This window comes from Lotus japonicus, chromosome 6 (assembly GCF_012489685.1).
Source record: "Lotus japonicus ecotype B-129 chromosome 6, LjGifu_v1.2".
In the NCBI taxonomy this organism is placed as follows: domain Eukaryota; kingdom Viridiplantae; phylum Streptophyta; class Magnoliopsida; order Fabales; family Fabaceae; genus Lotus; species Lotus japonicus.
The window spans coordinates 41,457,020-41,478,632 of record NC_080046.1 but is presented as its reverse complement, the minus strand read 5'-3'; the positions used below and the strand labels follow the sequence as shown (position 1 = coordinate 41,478,632).

General features: G+C 37.3%; 1 long non-coding RNA gene across 2 annotated transcripts; it reads left to right on the top strand.

The window, feature by feature from the left end:
• The first annotated feature begins 11,079 nt into the window (after window positions 1-11,079).
• LOC130726126 (uncharacterized) lies at window positions 11,080-14,506 on the top strand. Of its 2 annotated transcripts, XR_009014716.1 has the most exons (3): window positions 11,106-11,719; window positions 11,821-13,006; window positions 14,285-14,506. It is a non-coding gene; the product is annotated as an uncharacterized LOC130726126 (long non-coding RNA). The 2 variants fall into 2 exon arrangements; XR_009014717.1 differs by lacking the exon at window positions 14,285-14,506 and having other exon boundaries at window positions 11,080-11,719; window positions 11,821-12,249.
• Window positions 14,507-21,613: the final 7,107 nt, after the last annotated feature.

The following is a 21,613-nucleotide window of genomic DNA, read 5'->3' as shown; positions in this document are numbered from 1 at the left end:
TGGCTATTCTAGACCTGATAGAAATGAGCCTATTATGTCTAAAGCTAAATCTTTATATGAATGTTTTGTTCCTTCTGGTACCATGTTGCCTGAATCTGTACCTACTAAAGTTGCTAAAACCCTTCTCAAAAAGGGAACCTTCTCCATGTCTAAATATCATGCTAAAATTCCATTACATTATCATGTTGAGAAACCCAAGGTGATCAGAACCTCTGGGGTAACTAACAAGAAAGGACCCAGAAAGTGGTTACCTAAGGACAAGATTATCTATGTTGCAGATATCCTTGATAGCTCCACTGAAACACCAATCATGGTATCTGGACAGTGGATGCTCGCGTCACATGACGGGAGAAAGGGGTATGTTCCAAGAGCTAAAGCTTAAGCCTGGAGGCGAAGTTGGCTTTGGTGGGAACGAAAAGGGTAAAATTGTTGGTACTGTTACTATTTATGTAGATAGTAGTCCATGCATTGACAATGTTTTATTGGTAGACGGCTTAACTCATAACTTATTGTCTATAAGTCAATTAGCTGACAAAGGTTATGATGTTATTTTCAATCAAAAGTCTTGCAGGGCTGTAAGTCAGATCGATGGCTCTGTTCTGTTTAACAGCAAGAGGAAGAACAACATTTATAAGATCAGATTATCTGAGTTGGAAGCTCAGAATGTGAAGTTCCTTCTTTCTGTTAATGAGGAGCAGTGGGTATGGCATAGACAGTTAGGGCATGCCAGCATGAGAAAGATTTCTCAGCTGAGTAAGCTAAACCTTGTCAGGGGCTTACCCACTCTGAAGTTCTCTTCAGACGCTCTTTGTGAAGCATGTCAGAAAGGCAAATTCACTAAAGTCCATTTCAAGGCAAAGAATGTTGTCTCAACCTCAAGGCTGTTAGAACTTCTGCATATCGACCTGTTTGGACCAGTGAAAACTGAGTCTATAGGTGGCAATAGATATGGGATGGTCATCATTGGCGACTATAGCCACTGGACATGGGTAAAATTTCTATCCCGCAAGGATGAGTCTCATGTTGTGTTCTCTACCTTCATAGCCCAAGTGCAAAACGAGAAGGCTTGTAGGATTGTGCGTGTCAGAAGTGACCATGGTGGAGAGTTTGAGAATGACAAGTTTGAGAGTCTGTTTGATTCCTATGGAATTGCACATGATTTCTCTTGTCCCAGAACTCCTCAAAAAAATGGTGTTGTTGAGAGGAAGAACAGAACTCTTCAGGAGATGGCTAGAACCATGCTCCAAGAAACTGGCATGGCTAAGCACTTTTGGGGAGAGGCAGTAAACACAGCGTGTTACATTCAGAACAGAATCTCTGTGAGACCAATTCTGAATAAGACTCCTTATGAATTGTGGAAGAATATAAAACCCAACATTTCTTATTTTCATCCTTTTGGTTGTGTTTGTTATGTTCTTAACACTAAGGATAGATTGCATAAATTTGATGCTAAGTCTTCTAAATGTCTATTACTTGGATACTCTGATAGATCTAAAGGTTTTAGATTTTATAATATTGATGCTAAAACAATTGAAGAATCTATTCATGTTAGATTTGATGATAAGCTTGACTCTGACCAGTCAAAGCTAGTTGAGAAGTTTGCAGATCTAAGCATAAGTGTTTCTGACAAAGGCAAAGCTCCAGAGGAAGCTGAGCCAGAGGAAGATGATCCAGAAGAAGAAGCTGGTCCCTCTGATTCACAACCTCAAAAGAAAAGTTGAATCATTGCATCACACCCTAAAGAATTGATTCTGGGCAACAAAGATGAACCAGTCAGAACCAGATCAGCCTTCAGACCCTCTGAAGAGACCTTGCTCAGTCTGAAAAGATTGGTGTCATTGATTAAACCCAAGTCTATAGATGAAGCTCTTCAGGATAAGGACTGGATTCTGGCTATGGAAGAAGAACTTAATCAATTTTCCAAGAATGATGTTTGGAGCTTAGTGAAGAAACCTCAAAGCGTCCATGTGATTGGAACCAAATGGGTTTTCAGAAACAAGCTGAATGAGAAAGGAGAAGTAGTGAGAAACAAGGCAAGGCTAGTTGCTCAAGGTTACAGTCAGCAGGAAGGAATTGACTACACTGAAACATTTGCTCCAGTAGCTAGAATAGAAGCAATCAGACTGCTGATCTCCTTCTCAGTAAATCACAACATAGTCCTTCATCAGATGGATGTGAAGAGTGCCTTCCTAAATGGTTATATATCAGAGGAAGTCTACGTTCATCAACCCCCAGGTTTTGAAGATGAGAAGAACCCAGACCATGTGTTCAAGCTGAAGAAATCCCTCTATGGTCTGAAGCAAGCTCCCAGAGCATGGTATGAGAGACTCAGCTCATTCCTTCTGGAGAACGAGTTTGTAAGGGGTAAAGTAGATACAACTCTCTTTTGCAAAACTTACAAAGATGATATTTTAATTGTGCAAATCTATGTTGATGATATCATATTTGGTTATGCTAATAAATCTCTATGCAAAGAATTTTCTAAGATGATGCAGACTGAATTTGAAATGAGTATGATGGGAGAACTCAAATACTTTCTGGGTATACAAGTAGATAAAACACCAGAAGGAACATATATCCATCAGAGCAAGTACACTAAAGAACTTCTCAAGAAGTTCAATATGACAGAATCAACAATTGCCAAGACTCCAATGCATCCTACATGCATTCTGGAAAAGGAAGATGCAAGTGGTAAAGTTTGTCAGAAGCTCTATCGTGGTATGATAGGATCACTTCTATACTTAACTGCATCTACGCCAGATATTCTGTTTAGTGTTCATTTATGTGCTCGTTTCCAATCAGATCCAAGGGAAACCCACTTAACTGCTGTTAAGAGGATCTTAAGGTATCTGAGAGGCACCACTAACCTTGGCTTGATGTATAAGAAAACATCAGAGTATAAGCTTTCAGGTTATTGTGATGCTGGTGATAGAACAGAGAGAAAAAGTACTTCTGAAAATTGTCAATTTCTAGGAAGCAACTTAGTCTCATGGGCAAGCAAGAGGCAATCAACCATTGCACTATCCACTGCAGAGGCAGAATACATCTCAGCAGCAATTTGCAGCACTCAGATGCTCTGGATGAAACATCAGCTGGAGGATTATCAGATCCTTGAGAGCAATATCTCAATCTATTGTGATAACACTGCTGCAATCTCATTGAGTAAGAATCCAATCTTACATTCAAGGGCAAAACATATTGAGGTAAAGTATCACTTTATTAGAGATTATGTTCAAAAGGGCGTACTTCTTCTGAAGTTTGTTGATACTGACCATCAATGGGCAGATATCTTTACAAAGCCCTTAGCAGAGGATAGATTTAATTTTATTCTGAAAAATCTGAATATGCACTTTTGTCCAGCATGAAGATGGATCAGAACCTCTGACTATGATACTTCTTTATTAGAAGATGTCTAGTCCAGAAGGTAACTCCATCAGAGTTTATGTACCCACTGGTGCTGACTCTGAAGCGGAGACAGTAAACGTGTGTCAGTAACCCTGATGCATAGTTCCTTGTGCCCGTGTGACAGTCTGTTGTAATGAGTGTTGATGTGCTTCTCTCCTGTGTGTGATTGGTGTATTAACTGCTGATATGATGTCTTTAATTTTCAACCGTTGATTTTACTTTTTCCTTTAAATCAACAACGGTTATTTTCAAAACCCACTATACACACAAGTTCTCCATCACTTCCGGTTTTACACTCTCTCTCTTTGTTTTCAAAAACCCTTATCCCCACGATCTCTCTCTCCCTCTCTCTCTATTCATCCTCTTCCTTTCTACCCAAAACCTTCAACCGCTCAAAAATGGTGAGAGTAAACAGAGGTGAAGCAACCCAAGGTACTCAGTTTCCAGTGATGGTAGTTGGTCAAGCTACAAGACAGGAAGGTCCTAAAGTTCAGAGAACCCAAGCTCCGGCTCAAGGGCAGATGATCCCTATTGCAGAACGGGGCTGTGTCGTTCACTGCGTTTTTGCTCCTGAAGAACTGCTGGTTCTTGCTGAGTGGAGATTCGACCTAGACAACATCGCTGCAAATGGGTATGATCTTCGTCCTGAAGTCCGTGTTCAAGGCTGGGAAAATTACTTCAACAGGCTTCGAGGACCGGTGTATGACAAATTGGTCAAGGAATTCTGGAAACACGCTGAGTGTGATGATACTCAGGTAGTTTCGTACATTGCTGGCAGAAGGATCATCATCACTGAGAAGTCGATTGCTGATCTTCTGGGTGAGCACACTGGCACATGTTACAGATTCCAACTGACGGAATCCAAAGTGAAACCAAGGACAAAAGAAGAGACCAACAAAGCTCTTTACACCACCTACAAACCTGGCAAGAGTGACTACAAGGTCGTTGATCTTCATCCAAAGCTTAGAATCTGGCACAAGATTATGCTCCACTGCATAAATCAAAGACCTAAGGGCAGCTCTCCAGACTACATCAATTTCAGCCAGAAAGCAATGCTCTTCTTCATCCAAGATCATCAGAAGATCTGTCTTCCTTTCTTCCTGTTCTCCTACCTCAAGGAGTGTATTAGGAAATCAAGAACAACTGCTTCAAAGAAGTCTTCCATCAAGTACATTCCCTTTGGAAGACTGCTCTCAGATCTCTTCATTGAGAGTAAGCTTGTAGAAGATCTGACAAAAGCTGGTTGCACAGAGGATCTGACCATGGTTGTTAGTGATGTCTTCACTTCCAACTCCTTGAAGAAGATGGGGCTGATTCAGAAAAATATTGCTCCTGCACATGAAGATACTTCTGATGAAGTCAGACAGAGGAGAATCCCTCTGGTTGATTTTCCTCTGTGGTCTCAAGCAGACAATCCAGAAGCGATTTTGTGTTACATTGATGATCTGAAGCAACAAGGTTATGAGATTGATGTGGATGAATTTTTCAGAAGATTGCCACCAGCACCAGAGTTTGACTCTCCTCCCAAGAAGAAGAAGACAAGAAAAATGCTTTTGGAGGAATCCTCTGAAGAGTCTGATGATGCTGGTCAGAAGAAGAAGAAGACTGACAGGACAAAGAGAAAGCATGAGGAGCAAACCAAGCCAGATGCTCCATCTGATGGTGATGATGATGGTCCTCCTCCACCAAAGAAGAAGAAGCAAGTCAGAATCATGGTGAAGCCTACCCGTGTGGAACCGGCTGCTCAAGTAATCAGACGGATTGAGACTCCTTCCAGAGTGACTCGGTCTTCAATACGATCATCAAGTAAGTCTGATGTTGATTCTGATGATGATTTAAGTTCATTTGATGCACTCCCAATCTCTGCTATGCTCAAACGATCTTCTAACCCACTCACTCCTATCCCTGAGTCCCAACCAGCTGCACAAACCACTTCTCCACCCACTTCACCAAGGTCTTCATTTTTCCAACCTTCCCCGCATGAAGCACCTCTTTGGAACATGCTTCAGACTTCCAGACCTTCTGAACCTACCTCACCCATTACCATCCAATACAACCCACAAACATCTGAACCCATAATTCTCGAACAGTCTGAACCTGAACCCAGAACTTTTGATCACTCTGTTCCCAGAGCATCAGAACGTCCTGTTCGTAGAACCACTGATACAGATTCCACAACACCCTGTCCCTCTGTATCCTTTGCTACCAATGTTGCTGATTCCTCACCTTCAAACAACTCTGAATCTAATCGCAAATTTATTCAAATTGCGAAAGAGAAAGAGTCTGCCATTCCTGAGTACTACCTCACAGTACCTAGCCCCAGGAGATACCCTGGACCTAGACCAGAACGTCTAGTTGACCCAGATCATCCTATCCAGGCTGACCCTTTGCATGAAGCAGACCCTTTAGCTCAACAAGTTCAACCAGAACCAGAAAACTCAGTGTCTAACCACTTTTCGGTTAGATCACCACACCCTCAGGTTGAAACCTCTGAACCAAACCTTGAGACCCATATTTCCAATGAACAAGCCTTTGATGTTGGTTCTCCTCAAGGTGCCTTTGAGGCCAATAGCAGCAATCACCCAACCTCTCCTGAAACCAATCTTTCCATTGTTCCCTTCACCTACCTCAAGCCAAACACCCTCCTTGAGTGCATCAGTGTCTTTAGTCATGAAGCTTCATTGATGATTCGCAATGTCGAAGGTCACACTGACCTGAGTGAGAATCCTGACTCTTTTGCTGAAGAATTGAATCGTCTGAGTAATTGGTTAATTGCTCAAGTCCCCTCTATGATGAGTGATTCTGCATGAACAACGGCTGAGAAGCAAGTTACTTGAAGCTGTTGAGGAAGCAAAGAAAAAGAAAGAACAGGCAGAAGAAGCTGCTCATCAAGAAGCTGAAAGGATTGCAAATGCCACGTTGGAAGCTGAAAGACTTGAAGCTGAAGCTGAAGCTCTCAGATGTCAAGCACTTACTCCAGTGCCTTTTGCACATGCTGATGCTCAAACTCCTCACTCTGCTCAGGATGTTCCCTCTACCTCTGCACAGCCAAGCTCTTCCAGACTTGACATTTTGGAACAACGTCTCAACTCTCATGATGCTATCCTGTTCAACATGAATCAAGCCCTTCAAGAACTTCTGCGTCGCACCTCAAAACCCTAGATTTAGGACTTCTTGTCGTTTTCTTTACTCTTTATCTATATACTTATTTTCCCTGATTTAATTTTATCTTCATTCTGTTTCTTTAGTTATCGTTTTACTATGTGTCGCATACTATGTGTTCATCATTAAAACTCCTTTCAGTCATACACATTAATCAACCAACAATCTTTTTTTATTAATTCATAAAATGTTTCATACATTGCATTGCATATTTTAAAATGGATGATTTTCCCTCAACTCTCTACACTGCCTACGCATCACTGCTTTCTCAAGCTCCAGACGATGCTGACTATGCTCTAAGAGGACCAAGCTCTGGCGCAACTTCTGCCTCTCAGGACCCTCTGCCACCGTCTCTAGTGCTGCTTCAATGGCTCTAATCTCCTCATACAGCTCTTGCTCTCTCTGGAAGCAAAGCTGCATTTCTTCAATGAAGCTAAGGAAGCCTCTGAGGATGTTGTCCATCTCCAGACTCAGGCTCATGCCTAGTAGATGATTTGTCAAGCTGTAGATGCTCGGTTCCTCTGGATGGCGAATATTCATGTAGAGATCTTCATAAAAGGACTTGATTCTCACCTGCTCGATGCATGCTGTGAATGATGTCATTGCTATTTTATGCTCAAAGAATGATATGTGAAATGAGATGTGAAGACTACCTTTGTGGATTAACAACCTTTTATAAGCTACGTTAAGTCTGCAAAAGTAATTGCCAAAGCTGTTTCTCGAGGATAAGTTATTGGTAACTGAAGCTTCTCTTTACTCCCGTGGCCGGTGGTCAACGTTCTGCATATGCATTCATTCATTTCATTAAATCCCTGATTTCTTTTTAATCAGTTTTTAATTCTTTCTCCATGTTTTCTAAACTTAGACCTTCTCTAAGGGGGAGTACCTTGTACTTCAAACTAAGTTTTTCACACCCCAAGCTTTTGCTTATGACAAAAAGGGGGAGTACAACCCATTTTTTGATGTGTAAGCTGTGTTAGTGTGATTTATTTCTATTTTGGAGAATTTAAGAGTTCCACCTTTATGACCATAGATGTGTCACTGGGCAAATACAAGGAATACATTTCACTTCTTCTGAAGTGATATTAGTTTGACTCTAATACCCGAGACTCGGATACCTAAGTCTGTTGACTCTGAATACTTATGCGCTCTGATTTTTTCCAATTTATCTATGTCATAAGTTTTTCACTCTGAACTCTTATATTATTTAGCTCAGAATCTAGACTCTACTAACGTTTTCATTAAGTATTAGATTCAGGGGGAGCTAAGCTCAGAATCAAGCTGTGACTTGAATTCAGAATGAGCAAGATAAACTATTCACATCAGGATAAGTCTTATTCTATATCTCTAAACTCTGAGTGAATTCAGTTTATTGTTTAAGAATTGTTCATCAAAAATCTTAGTTTTGTCATCATCAAAAAGGGGGAGATTGTAATATCAAGTTTTGATCTAGTAGTACAACTCTATGTCTTGATGATTACAAGTTAACCTTTTGATATGAACAATTATGGTACTCTAACGTGTTTTCTGAGTGTGCTCCTAATAGGTTCTGACCTTGTCATAAATCCACACGAATCAGAAGCACTGTGCTTAAAGAGTGATCCTAGCAACGCTTTCGCATTCTCCAAGTTCAGTCTGAACAGTGGAAAAGCTTCAGAAGATCTGAAGTAAATCAAGCTCTGATAAGGACTCAGCTCACTTGAAGCTCTGATGATCCAGATGTTCTGACAACCCAGATACTCTGAAGGCTCAGAAGTTCTGATGGTGTAGAAGACACTGAAGATCCAGACTCTGAAGAGTGAAGACTCTGAAGTCCAGAAGCAACTGGCTTTGAAGACCATGTACTGATCCTCTGAAGTGAAGATCAGAAGGTACAGCGGTCAGAGGATCCAAGCTTCCTTCTGACTGTGATCAACCAGCTTCACAAGTTCCAACACGAAGCGCTCCTCTAATTAGAAGTCTACGAGGTTAAAGGTCAAGTCACTATCCAAAGTACAAAAAAAAAGTGTACTATCCTGACGACCTAACCTACATTCTCAGCCACAGCAGAAGCTGGAATTTCCAGAACTGCCCTCCAACGGTAGCATTTCCATGCAACGTTCAAACCCTAATCCTTGGAGTATAAATAGAGGCTGAAGATTGAAAGAAGCGGCTAGAAGAACTTACACACGCGCAAGCTATATTCAAACCTTCTAAGCTTTCTTTCATCTTGAATTTCATTGTGTTTACTATAAGCTTTTAGAAGCATTTTCTGTGTAAACAAGAACTTCATATACAGTTGTATAGTTTGCTTTTAGGAGATCAAGGTTGATCGGATCCTAAAGTAGACTAAGAGAGTGAATCTTAGCGTGAGCTAAGTCGGTGTATTGTTAGTCACTTGTAGGTTTCAAGTGCAGTTGTAACACATACCTGATTAGTGGATTGCCTTCATTCTAAGCAGGAAGAAATCACCTTAACGGGTGGACTGGATTAGCTTGAGTGATTTATCAAGTGAACCAGGATAAAATCCTTGTGTGCTTTTCTATCTCTTATCTTAAGCACCTTTGAGTCTCGAAAAGATTTGTTAAAATCTTAAGGTGGAAGTTTTATCTTGAAAACGTTATTCAAACCCCCCCCTTTCTACCGTTTTTCATACCTTCAAAAATAAATTTAAAATAAATTAAAAGACCAAATCTTATCTTTTAAAATAATATCAATCAATTATTTTAGAATATATAAAATTAAAACATATATCAATTGAAAATTATATCTTCTAAAATAATATCAGTTAATTAGGTTAGAATATATAAAATTAAAACATATATCAATTGCACCGTTTACCCTTCCGTCCAAATCCGTCAAAAACTTGACGGAACCCACTTAACTGACCTTCCGACAGAAGGGTAAACGGTGCAACATTTTTGTAAGACCCTAAACCCAACATTTGGGCATGGCCGATAGCACCATTGCTCTACGGTTTTGATCCCTTTTTGTGAAAATCATTTTGGCCATTCTCTAGGCCATAGTACGGTAGCAAATTATCATACAAACTATCAACATGTTCTGTCCCTAAGCATACCAATCAACCCAGAATTCATTCTAGTCAAGAACATAGCAAATTGGACAAGTTTTGCAACTAGGACACATAAGCATGGCATCAAGCTTTGATCAATCTCATGGCTGCACATATCAAATACTCTAAGCATGTTCTCTACCCTCAACCCTCATACATCATCAAACTAACCAGATTCAGATTAAGGACATGCTAGTCAAGAAAACCTCCAACATAAAGAATCCTAGACTCTACCCACTAGATCCATCCCTTACCTTAGTTGTTGGGTTTGAAAAGATGAAAGAATGGTGATGGAATAGATGAATGGAGAAGCCCTCTCCTTGCTGCAACTTCAGCCTTGACTTGATCTTCTCCTTTCTCTCTTGATCTCTCTTTCTTTCACTCCTTATTCTTCTTTCTCTCCTCTAGCCGCCGCCCTCTCTCACTCTCTTGTTCTTTCTTTTTTTCTTTTTTTCTTCTGAATGTGTGTGGAAAATGAGGGTATGTGTTTGGGTTTCTCACTCAGCTCCTTTTGTCTCTCAAAAGGTTGAAAACTCTCCCCCTTTTACCCCTATACCCGCGGTCACACTATGCCAAGCAAGGGCCTTCAAAACTTTTCACCAATTTGAAAGGAGACCAAGCATTTATGGCTCATCATTTGCCTATAACTCCCTTGTCCCAAAACTGATTAGCACTTAACTAAGAGACATAACTCCCAAATTTCCCCTTGATTCATGCAATCCTAGTAAAAAACAAATCTTCTTTCCTCTCCTCTTCACATACTCGAGTATGGCCCTCATTCTTGGCCCTCAAGCAACCCAAAATCACTTATCTTGGAGTCCTTGACCTTACACATAATTATTTCCTAACCCCCGAGTCTTATCACTTCAATATTAATAATACTATACACTTCAATGCATCAAGGAAAATTCACAATTCACAAGCAAGACACATTTTATCATTTATTCTAAAATAAATAATTTTATTCATCAAAGTAGGGTCTTACCTATGTCACCTTTGAGGTGAATTCGTTGTGACGTCTCCCAGTTCTGGGATGCGTTCTGACACTACTTATAGGGTGGAAGGAAATGTGAGGGAATGTTATTCCCGAGCTTTCTCTGACACCACACCAAGTTTCGAGGGCGAAACTTTCTTTTTGGGGGTAGTATTGTAAGACCCTAAATTAAATAAATAGATTATTGATATATTTTCAATGTATTAATTATTTTGTGTGTATTATTCTATTTTAATTGTAGGAATTTATATTCTTAAGTTATCTCTTTCTTTTATGAAGAGGTGACCTGCACTAACATGTCATCTTCTTTAGTTACCTATGATAGCCTATCACCAAAGAATATTCTTTATTCTTTTTCCCACAACCATTCATTCAAAATTCAAATTTCCATTACTCTTTCTCCCTCCACGTGGGCTCCTTCCCACCCAATCAGAATTAATTTTTCCATCACATTTTCTCTCTCAGCGTGGGTCCCACCCCACCCAATCAGTTTCACACACTCTCCTCACCTTCCCTCACGTTCACTCTCCCTCTCATTCACGCTCTCTCTCACTTTTCTCTCTTCCTGCAACTTCCTCTCCTTCTTCTGGTTCTTCCCTAAAATTTCAGCACCATCACCACAGGTTCTTCTTCCTCTCATGGCAACCGCCACCACAACCTCGTCCTCTCCTTCCAGTGGCCGGCACGCCACAGCACCACCATGGGTAAACCGCCAGCACCACGTGCCAAACCGCTAGCACCACAAACTTTCTCCTCTTCTCTGACGATCCCAGACGCGAGCACGATCTCCACGCCCTCATCCTCGCGTGAACGACGCCACCATAGCCACCACCGAGAAACCCTAGCACCGCCACCTTCAACCTTCGATCTCCGGCGAACCGCTCATCTACTGGAGAAACTAACACCACCGTTGGACTCCCCTCACCTTCCGGAACAAAACCCCTCAATCAATTTGTCATTCCGACAACCTTCGACGGAAACCGCAACCAGCCGCCTTGCACCACCGTCTTCTCCGGCAAGACCTTCGCCGGAGAATCTGCAGAACATGGATTTTGAGAGTCCTCGACCTGCTCTTCCCGAGATCAAAGTCAAATCATTGTTCAGAGGTGAATCCCTTTGTCAATTTCAAATTCCCCTTTCAAAACCCTAATTCTTTCTCCTATACATCTCCTAACCCTTGTACCTGGTTGTGTGCTTTTGCTGTCAGCTCTAATGATATCAAATGGAGAGGACAATCATGACCAGCAAAGGAGAAACCTTCTACTGCCTTCCACTTTGATAGGGTTGGCATTCTTATCTGGATCGAATGATTACTAGAGCCTATATGCTTCTCAATTTTGCTGTCCAAATGCTTTGTAAAATTTAGTGAAGAAAATATAGATTAGTGTATGTATTTAGTGTTTTATTAGACTGTGATCAATTTAGTTTTGTCTCAAGTTTTAGGTGCTGCCACCTTAAATTGAAAATGAAATTCGTGGGTTTAAAATTAGCTTAGAAGTTCCATGTTGTTGCTGTCACGTGATTGTAGCAGCCAACTGATCTGTCAAAAACTTAGGTTTCGTGTCCGATTTTGGAACTGTGTTCTTCATAATAATTGTAGCTTATTCTGTCAGCAAACTTTTTTCCGTTGGTTTCATGTCGTTCCGACTTGTGTAGCTCAAGTTATGCGCATTTTAGTGAGCACGGGTTAAGTTGTCCCGTTTCTCGCGAACTGTTGTTAGTATTTTATTTTTTCCGAATTTTGTACTTCAAATTTCGACTTGACAATTTACAGGGATTTAGAAAACATGTTAAAGAACCCATAATAAAAATATTAGATTTTTCGGAGTGCATTTGACATATTTAAAAATTAGCCAAAGTCGTTGTACAGTTTATAATCGTTTGACAAAATTAGTTATTTCAAGTGCAAAGAGTTGCTTTGGAAAATAGATGAGAAAATCTTATATTTTAAAATGATATTACAATGCTTTGGAGTAGGAAAACCCCTTTTGGACTTTACTTACGTACGTTGTTTATCCGTTTATGAAAATAGATGGCGTTTGAGTCTTACGCTCATTTATTCGTTAGAAAGCGATTGCGAAAGGTTTTGAAAGTCGAATAAGTTTTTGGAAGTGTTAGGAAATAAGAGTTTGGATATTATCTCTTTTGTTAATAAATGTTTTAGGGATAACATATTTGATTAGAGATATAGCAATTAGGTTTGGATTCCCGATTGAGGAATTAGACTTGGAAAGTAGGTAGCTCAATTAGTAATTACGCTTTGTGTACTTATGAAGGGTACGAATAACGGAGCGCTTGGTGACGAAGCCAAAGAATAAAAGGAAGCGAGCCGACATGGGAAAGCAAGGATGTGATTGGATTGGGGTTGCAGTTTAGGAAGGGAATTGGCTAAGGTAAGGGTAACTCAGTTTTAGCGCGTCTTGAGTCTTGCATGCTTTTATTGCACTGCATGCGTTTGAGATGAAGGTGTTTAAATTGATTGACATTTGATTATGACTGTTGTGTTGAACTGGGAAAATGTTTTCTGGAGGCTTCGGCCGAGTGAACTTATTGAGACGTGTGTCTCCATTTTCTGAGAGACTTCGGCTGTTTACTGGTTTCTATCATTAATGCTTTCTAGTTGTTATAACAGGGTTATGTTTTCCAGCACTGAATTATTGATTCATCGCTCAATAGAGCTTGATGTGTTTGTGCTGATATGGAACTGAGTTGACGTATGCTTGTTGATATTAAGAGTAACAAAGGGTTACTCTGTCTTGATTATTGGATTTGAAATTGTTGAAATATTTGTGCATATGCGCTGTTGGATTGTACTGTGTGGCCTTCGTGGCGTTATTAAGTCGCAGATCAGTGGTTTTCGTTCCACGTGACTGTCTCGTCTTGCGAGACGCTTTTGATTCGACCGACTGTGTGGCCTTCGTGGCGGACTATGTGGCCTTCGTGGCGTACTGTGTGGCCTTCGTGGCGTTATTAAGTGGCAGATCAGTGGTTTTCGTTCCACGTGACTGTCCCGTCTTGCGAGATGCTTTTGATTTGACCGATTGTGTGGCCTTTGTGGCGGACTGTGTGGCCTTCGTGGCGTACTGTGTGGCCTTCGTGGCGTTATTAAGTGGCAGATCAGTGGTTTTCGTGCCACGTGACTGTCCCGTCTTGTGTGACGTATAAGTGGCGGTCAGGTGATTGTGTTCACCTGGTTGTCCCGCCTTGTGTGGCGCAATAAGTGGCGATGAGAAGGTATGGTCCTATCATTGTCCCGTCTTACGAGACGTCATTGATTAACCCATAGTGTTGGTTTTATTGTTATTTGATTTGATGTTATATTGTTGAGATTATTGTCATATGATTTGATTTTATACTGTGGAGGTTGTGGATATCTGAGCTGTTATATGTTGTTAAGTTGATATCTGAATTGATGTTATATCGTTGAGGTTATTGTTATCTGATTTAAATTTGTTATTATGTTGTTGATATCTGATCAAATCTATGTTGTTGATATCTGATTTGATTTTATGTTGTTGGATATATGTTGTCATCTATATGAAATTTAGTTGCTAGCTTATGTGCCATGTTACGCACTTTGATAGCATGCTTTTCTCTTTTATACGTGGTAATTGCATGGAGTTAACCTTTTTCTGCTTGCTACTTGTTGTTTGGGCGCTTAACGCTATTAGGCGACGGAGAATCTTCGATGGAGCTTGACCTTCGTACGAGTCGGAGGGGAGAACTTGAAGAACTGTGGAAGACTTGAAAAATAGAGTCGGGTGTAGAGTTAGGGCCTTGAGTTAGAGAGCTAACCATTATTGGTTTAAGCTTGCATAACGATTATAGAAATTTATATTTAGGGTTTCGGGTACTCGCCTTGTTCAAGGCTTGATGTAAATCCCTTTGTAGTTGGGAGTATGCATGACATGTTTTGGAAATACATTTGAAAAAAAAAATACTTGTGTTTATACATTCTTTTGGAAAATATTGCATATTCACTTTAATAGGTTACTAAAGTGACACCCGAAATTCGGGGCGTTACAATTTTGAAAGATTAGGGTCTCCATTCACACTAAAAATAAGATCAGGGTCAACAATCGCAAAAAATGTAAACTTGAGGGTCTAAAAGTACATTTAAGCCATTTTTTTTAAATCCCCCTTTGATCCACGTGGAAGGCCATATCAGCGTGTTCCGTCAAGTTTTTGACGAATTTGAACGGAAGGGTAAACGGTGCAGCGTTTTGAAAGAATAGAGTTCTCATTTATAGAAAAAAAAAGATAAGGGTTGACAATCGCAAAAAGTTAAAATATGAGGGTCCAAAAGTGCATTTAAGCCTAAAAAAAAACTGATATCGTATATCCTGTCAAAATAATTTCTATCATAGCCCCCTTCATAATAACTTTTACACATGATAGACAAGATAAAATAAGGGACATGATAGTGTCATCTTATCCTGCTGGCGCAACAAACAACATATTACAGCAGGATATGATTACTATTATCCTATCCTGTGTGCTTATCATTTCCACCAAACAAACCCTTAAATTATATGATGTTAAAATCTACTAATATATATGTTGATAGTAATAAAAAAAACTCATACGCAACTAGAAGAACGACTAATTGGTATCAAATTAATTTTTGTGGCATTATATATAATTCTCTTATGAGTTTTATGATAAATCCTCTTTTCACATTCCTCCTTCTAAGAAGTACTCTTTTTTAAAATCAAACCATTCATTGAATCAGTTGACGTAATGGTTTAAGGTTTAGTGATTGAATTTTTTTTTTTTTTTGAAAAGTTAGTGATTGAATTGGGTTTGAGTTACTGTCGAACTCGTAATAATTTTATAATAATTAAATTTTGTTCGAGTTCGAGCTGCGTAAAAATTTCCTCTTTAAAATTTGTTTTTAAAAGAATTGAACACATGATTCTCTCTTACCACGCTGAAAAAAGTGTTATTTGAGAAAAAAGAAGTCTTTTTAAATTGAAAACTTGATGAGAAAAGGATGACTCATTCGTTGTTTCACAAAAACTTCTAAAATTCGTTGTTTCACAAAAACTTCTTTTAAAGCATCTTTAATGGGAGTATATAATTTACATTTTACTTTTTACAATAAAGCCAATAATTTCATGTTGATTGTATCTTGATCAGCCACAAAATTGGCATCATTACTTTAGTAACTTTTTAAAAAGAAAAAAACGTACATATTAATAAATATAATTAATTTTATTAACATTCATAAATGTATTATTTATGGTTTTATTTTATTTTTTAAATGTATTTTATCTCTCATCAATCATTTTTCTCACAATAACATTATTTGAAAATACATCAGTTAAAAAATTATAGATCGAAAGATATATTGGCATAATCTATATATCTATGTAAAGGAGACTTGAGGTTTTGCATGTATTAAATGCATTAAACCATAAAGCTCCAATACATTTATATTAAATACATTAAAAAATAACAAAAAATATTAAATATATTAAAAACTGAAAAAAATTATTTAATAAAAAAACTATTCAACTACTTATATTAAATAACAACATTCATAAACTTAAAATTGACTTGAGCTTTGCATTTAACAAATATAAAAAATTAAAATTAATAATAAATAATATTTATTAATAAATAATTTATATAAAATACTTTTAAATCTATCTATCTATTTATCTATCTATATATCTATCTTATATATATATAAATCACACTTGAGATTTAGTATTAAATACATAAGCAAAACTTAAGTGTTGCATTCTATTAAAAGCATCCAAACAAAACAAAAAATTGTAATAAATATATTAAAAAATAATAAAATTAAAGTTAAAAAAATTTATACAGTCAAAAATATTCAACTACTTACATTAAATAACAACATTCATAAACTTAAAATTTACTTGATTTTTGTATTTCACAAATATTAAAAATTAAATTCAATAAGAAAATAATACTTACTAATAAATAATTTAGATAAAATAGTTTTAAAATTAAAAAAATTATATTTATATGTAAATGAGATTTGAGTTTTACATTAAATACATTAAATCATAAAACTCTCATACCTTTGTATTAAAATACATTAAGAAATAATAAATTTTCTTTGTAATAATATATGAAAAAATAATAAAAAACTGGAAAAAAAATTTGTATTGTCAAAAAATATTCAACTACTTACATTAAATAACAACATTCAACAACTTAAAAAAAACATGAAATTATCTATAGTTTTGCATTTGAAAAATATTAAAAATAAAAATTATTTGATAATAAATAATATGGATGAAAAAATTAAAAATTGAAAAACAAATGGCGCTAAAAGGTTTTTAATATTAACTATAACATGTATATGCATTATTAAAAAAAATATATCTATGATATATTAGTAAAAATTACTCGAGAAAGCATAATAGAGAAAAATAATAATGGCCAAAGTTGAATAAATGTTTGTTGTGTGAGGTCTGTCGTATTCACTTAACGTGATCGTAGAGCCACAAGGGAATAGTATCATGGCTATTAGCGGTGAGAATACATTCGCAAACCAAATAAGCTGAAAAAAATTAAATTCATAAGGTAATATTTTAGGCTATTTTTTTTATTATAAAAAGGCTATTTAAGTTACCACTTCTTGGTCTTGATATGTCAGAGTAAATGATTTTCCAGGTATAAAATATAAAAAAATGATATCAAAACTTATTTAATGATATTAAACATTTATTACTTAATATTTCTTACGAAATTTAAATATTTCAAATTAAATTAATTATTTTTCATATTATTCATATGATTTCTATGCTAATAGTTAAATTTGAGTAGTATTAATTATTTATACAAAAGAAATTATATTACTATTAAAAGATAGATGTACATGAGAACAACCCTCTCATGAAAAATAGGGGCTAAATCAATATAAGAATGTCCCCTACATCTTTGCCAATTCATTAAACATTTTGGTACTTAAAACAACTTATGCCTGAGCCTCATTAAAACATTCATAGGAAAAACCCAGTGGGAAAAACCTTCTGGAAGGAAAAAGAGTACTCAAAACACATGCGACAACCAAAATGTCAATAACAACAGCAAATACATAACCTCAATCTGCCATAAAAAATTTCTATAATAATTAAAAATACTTAACACATTTTTTTTAATTATAATTAAAAATATTTTAATTTTAAGTTAGTTAAATTATAATAATTTTTTTTATATAATGTTAAAAAATATTGTAAGTAAACCCGTGCAACGCACGGGTATAATATCTAGTTTTCTTCTAAAGTGAACGTGAACAGTTAATACTTAATAGAAAAATAGAGATAATACCACCCTATCCTTTCCCCCAGTTTATTTATGAATATCCATCTTGTTCCTAAAATGAGGAGGAAGAAGATACCAAAAATAGAGTAAAGAAAACATGCATAATACTCCCTCCGGTCCTTTTTATAAGAAACACTTTGGAGATTTTTCTTGGTCCTTTTTATAAGAAACACTCTTATAAAATTAAGTCAAATAATCAATACCAATGCAAAGGGACTTATTCCCAATACAAAAATATGGAGGGAAATTGCAAGCACCCAATAGGTATGATCAACATTTATGGTAATTAGCATGATTGTTCTTATAAAAAGGAAAAAACATCATTGGAATTAAGCATAGTAGTTAACTTTATAAAAAATATTAGTTTTCTTGGTTTGTATGATTTTGTCCAAGTTTTTCTTATAAAAAGGACCGGAGTGAGTAACAAACAACAAATTATAAACAAAGAACATAGCTAGAATTGTTTTGATAATGTCTTGTACATCCTTTGGTTTTCACTACCGTGATTCCAATATTCTATCTCGCCTATCCGATTGTACCTATGTCACGTTACTCCATTCAATTGATGTTCTCTAAGTTATGGTTACTTTCTCTCCAATGATAAAGGTAGGTGTAGAGCAGCTCTTTTGCCTTCCTCGTGGGGATGTCAGCACACACTTCAGACTTATCTTCATCTGAATTCTTACTTTGCTTTAAATAGAAAGAAAACTACTCCTAGAAAAAAATCTTAGGATAAAAAAAACTTATTTAACTGTTTCCTAATAAGTTGTAATAACTAAATAATTAAGAACTTGTTTACACTGATTTTTGGTAAACAAATATCCTCTTAGTTCGACTAAAGGAAGTTTAGATTCAGGGCCCTTTTGAGAAAACGCTTTGCCAAAGTGTTGTGTGTGGTTAGGTGTTTTTCGACAACAACAAGCAATTCAGGAAACACTGGATTTCATTAAACACGGATCAATTACAAGAAAGTCAAAACAAAATGAGAGTGACGAGAAACGTAGATTTCGACAGGAAACTACACAAAAGAACTGGGAATTGACAAGCTTAATGCAAGAAAACTAAAAATCTGGTTCTGCAACATACTCCTCCATGATCACGTCTTGCTCCTTGAGTCTCATTGATGCGGACATTAGAGCTTTTTGGTGAGTTTTTCAGAGTTGAGTTGGGAACCCCTTTTCTGATGCTGCTTCTTCTATTTATAGCGTTGTTTCCTCCTCCACGTTCTTGGCAGTTTTTCTTCAACGCATGATGGCTTCGTGGGTTTGAATTTTGGCGCCTTGCCCCACGTTTAGCCGGTAGCTTTGAGCACGTGACTTTAATTTGTTTGTTTGTAACGTGGGTGGCCTTGAGTCGTGGGTAACCGCCGCCATTTGTGGCATCGTGGGTATGCACACGTGCTGATAATTGCCCACCACTTGGTAACTGCCTCCTTCGCCGAGTTTATCGATTTGTCGAATTTTCCTTTACTTCCTTGACTTTAGGGGAGTGTTACCTGACGAGCCTCAAGCTTCGTCATGGTCCTTTCTGTCGAGAAATCACCTTCCTGGCACCGGTGTCGAGGATCATGGTGTTAAGGATTTTAACTCAACAGAACTATATTAAATCTATCTTTTTTTTTTGGTACATAAATCTATCTAATGATATAATAAGTATATCTAAAGACAGAAAAAAATATCTTCGAATGGAATACTGATTAAATTATAAATTATAAAAGATAACAAGAAACAATTATATTTTCCCAAAAAAAATTATACTTTCCTAAAAACCACAAAAATCCTAAAAATAGAATAAATTCTAGGGATGGCAATGGGTCTCAGACCCATAGGGTACCCACAAAAAATACCCACTATGGGCAGGGTAAAAACCCGCTAGATGAGTACATATGAGGTTTGGATATGGCTAATTACCCGCAAAAAGTAGTGGGTATGGGCACTATAGTGCCCACCCGCGGTCCATACCCGCGCACATATTATTATTATTATTATTATTATTATTATTATTATTATTTGGTAATATATTAAGTTATTAGTAAATTAACTTAAGTTATAACTTTCAAACTTACTCTTTTTAAAAAAATATGTGAGTATTTAAGGTATTGATAATTATTGCTTACTCCTACTTATTTTTAAAATTCCTAAGTTAATAACTTAGGACTATATTATAAATCTAAAATTATAAATTTAATATCTTGCTCGCTTATTCCTTCTAAAAAAGTATATGCTTAGTTGAATAATTCTACTTGTTAAGTATTTGAATAATCTTTTGTATTTTTTATTAGTTTCTTTTATTTACAAAAGTTAGTTGTATTTTTGTTTCTATTAACAAAAATAGTGAAAATTTGGTTAGCTAAATTGCGGGTAGTGAGCTTGGGTAAAGGTATATAGATACCCAGAGAGTACATTGATAGACATTCAAGTTGCTACCCACGCGGGTTTAGGGACAGGTGAGTAATTTTTGAAAATACGGGTATAGGGATGAGTACTATAGTACCCTACTCAGAGCCTACCTATTGTCATCCCTACTAAATTCTAGGCTTAATTGCACTTTTGGTCCCCCAAATCTGGCCTTCCTGCGAAAATAGTCCCCAAACTTCAAAATTAGCAAAAAAACGACCCTAAAGTTTGCACTTGGTTGCAAAATTGGTCTTCCGTTAAATTCCATCTAAAATCTAACAGAATATTCCGTTAAAAATGAATTAAGAAATAAAGAAAATATAAAATAGAGAAAAAAATAGTATTTTAATTAAAATCCAGAAATACCCAGAAATGCATGAACAAGCTTAGAAGCTCATGAACAAACTCATAAACACAATCAAAGAGGAAAAACCCATAAATTCTCAAAGAGTAAAAAGTTCTCCTCCGCTTTTTCCTCTCTCAGAAATACAATTGGTGTTGCTCTCCATGATCCCCAATTTTCTCCCAAAACTTGAACATCAACCCTTTATTGCAGAAAATGCTACACAACCGTCTAATCGGGAAAGAAACAGGCATGGCAGGGACGACAAGGAGGGAACATGCGTGAGAGAGAGAGAGAGAGAGAGACGATCTCCAAGTTTGGCGGTGACGAACCCAACATCATTCCCTCTTCCCTGATCGAAACTATGCGATGGGTCATATGGATGGGGGTGGGTTGCGATTGAGGGGTGGTGGGTTTTCAGATCTGGTTATGGGGGGTTCAGATCTGGTTGTGGGGGGAGGGCATGGAGGTTGTATTCTTCTTCAGCTCTCCCTCCCTCTCACCTGTTCATCTTCTTCATCTTGAGTTTGGATTGAGTTTTGGGGGTTTTGTTTGTGTTGTTTCTGTGGTTGTTGTCAGTGAAACACCGGTGTTTCTAGGCTTGGGTCGTGGAGGATGGTGTTTCTAGGCTTGGATCGGTGGAGGTTGTGGTGGTCGTTGGCCAGGTGTGGTGGCTCCGTGGCAAAGGGCAGAGATGGAGGTTGTGGTGAGGGTTTGAGTGATTTGAAGCGGTTCCACCACAGTTGCAAGGTTCCGGCACCTAGAACAAGAGGGTGGCGGAGGAGATGATTGAAACTTTCACTTCTATTTTTCTCTTCACCAACCTGCTCGAGTTCAATTTCGACATCCAGAATTTGTGCTGATGGTTGAGGAGTGGTGGTTATAGAGTGGAGACTAAAAATTCAACTAACTAAATGTTATTTAATAAAAAATTTATTTTTTCAGTTAAAATGAATTTA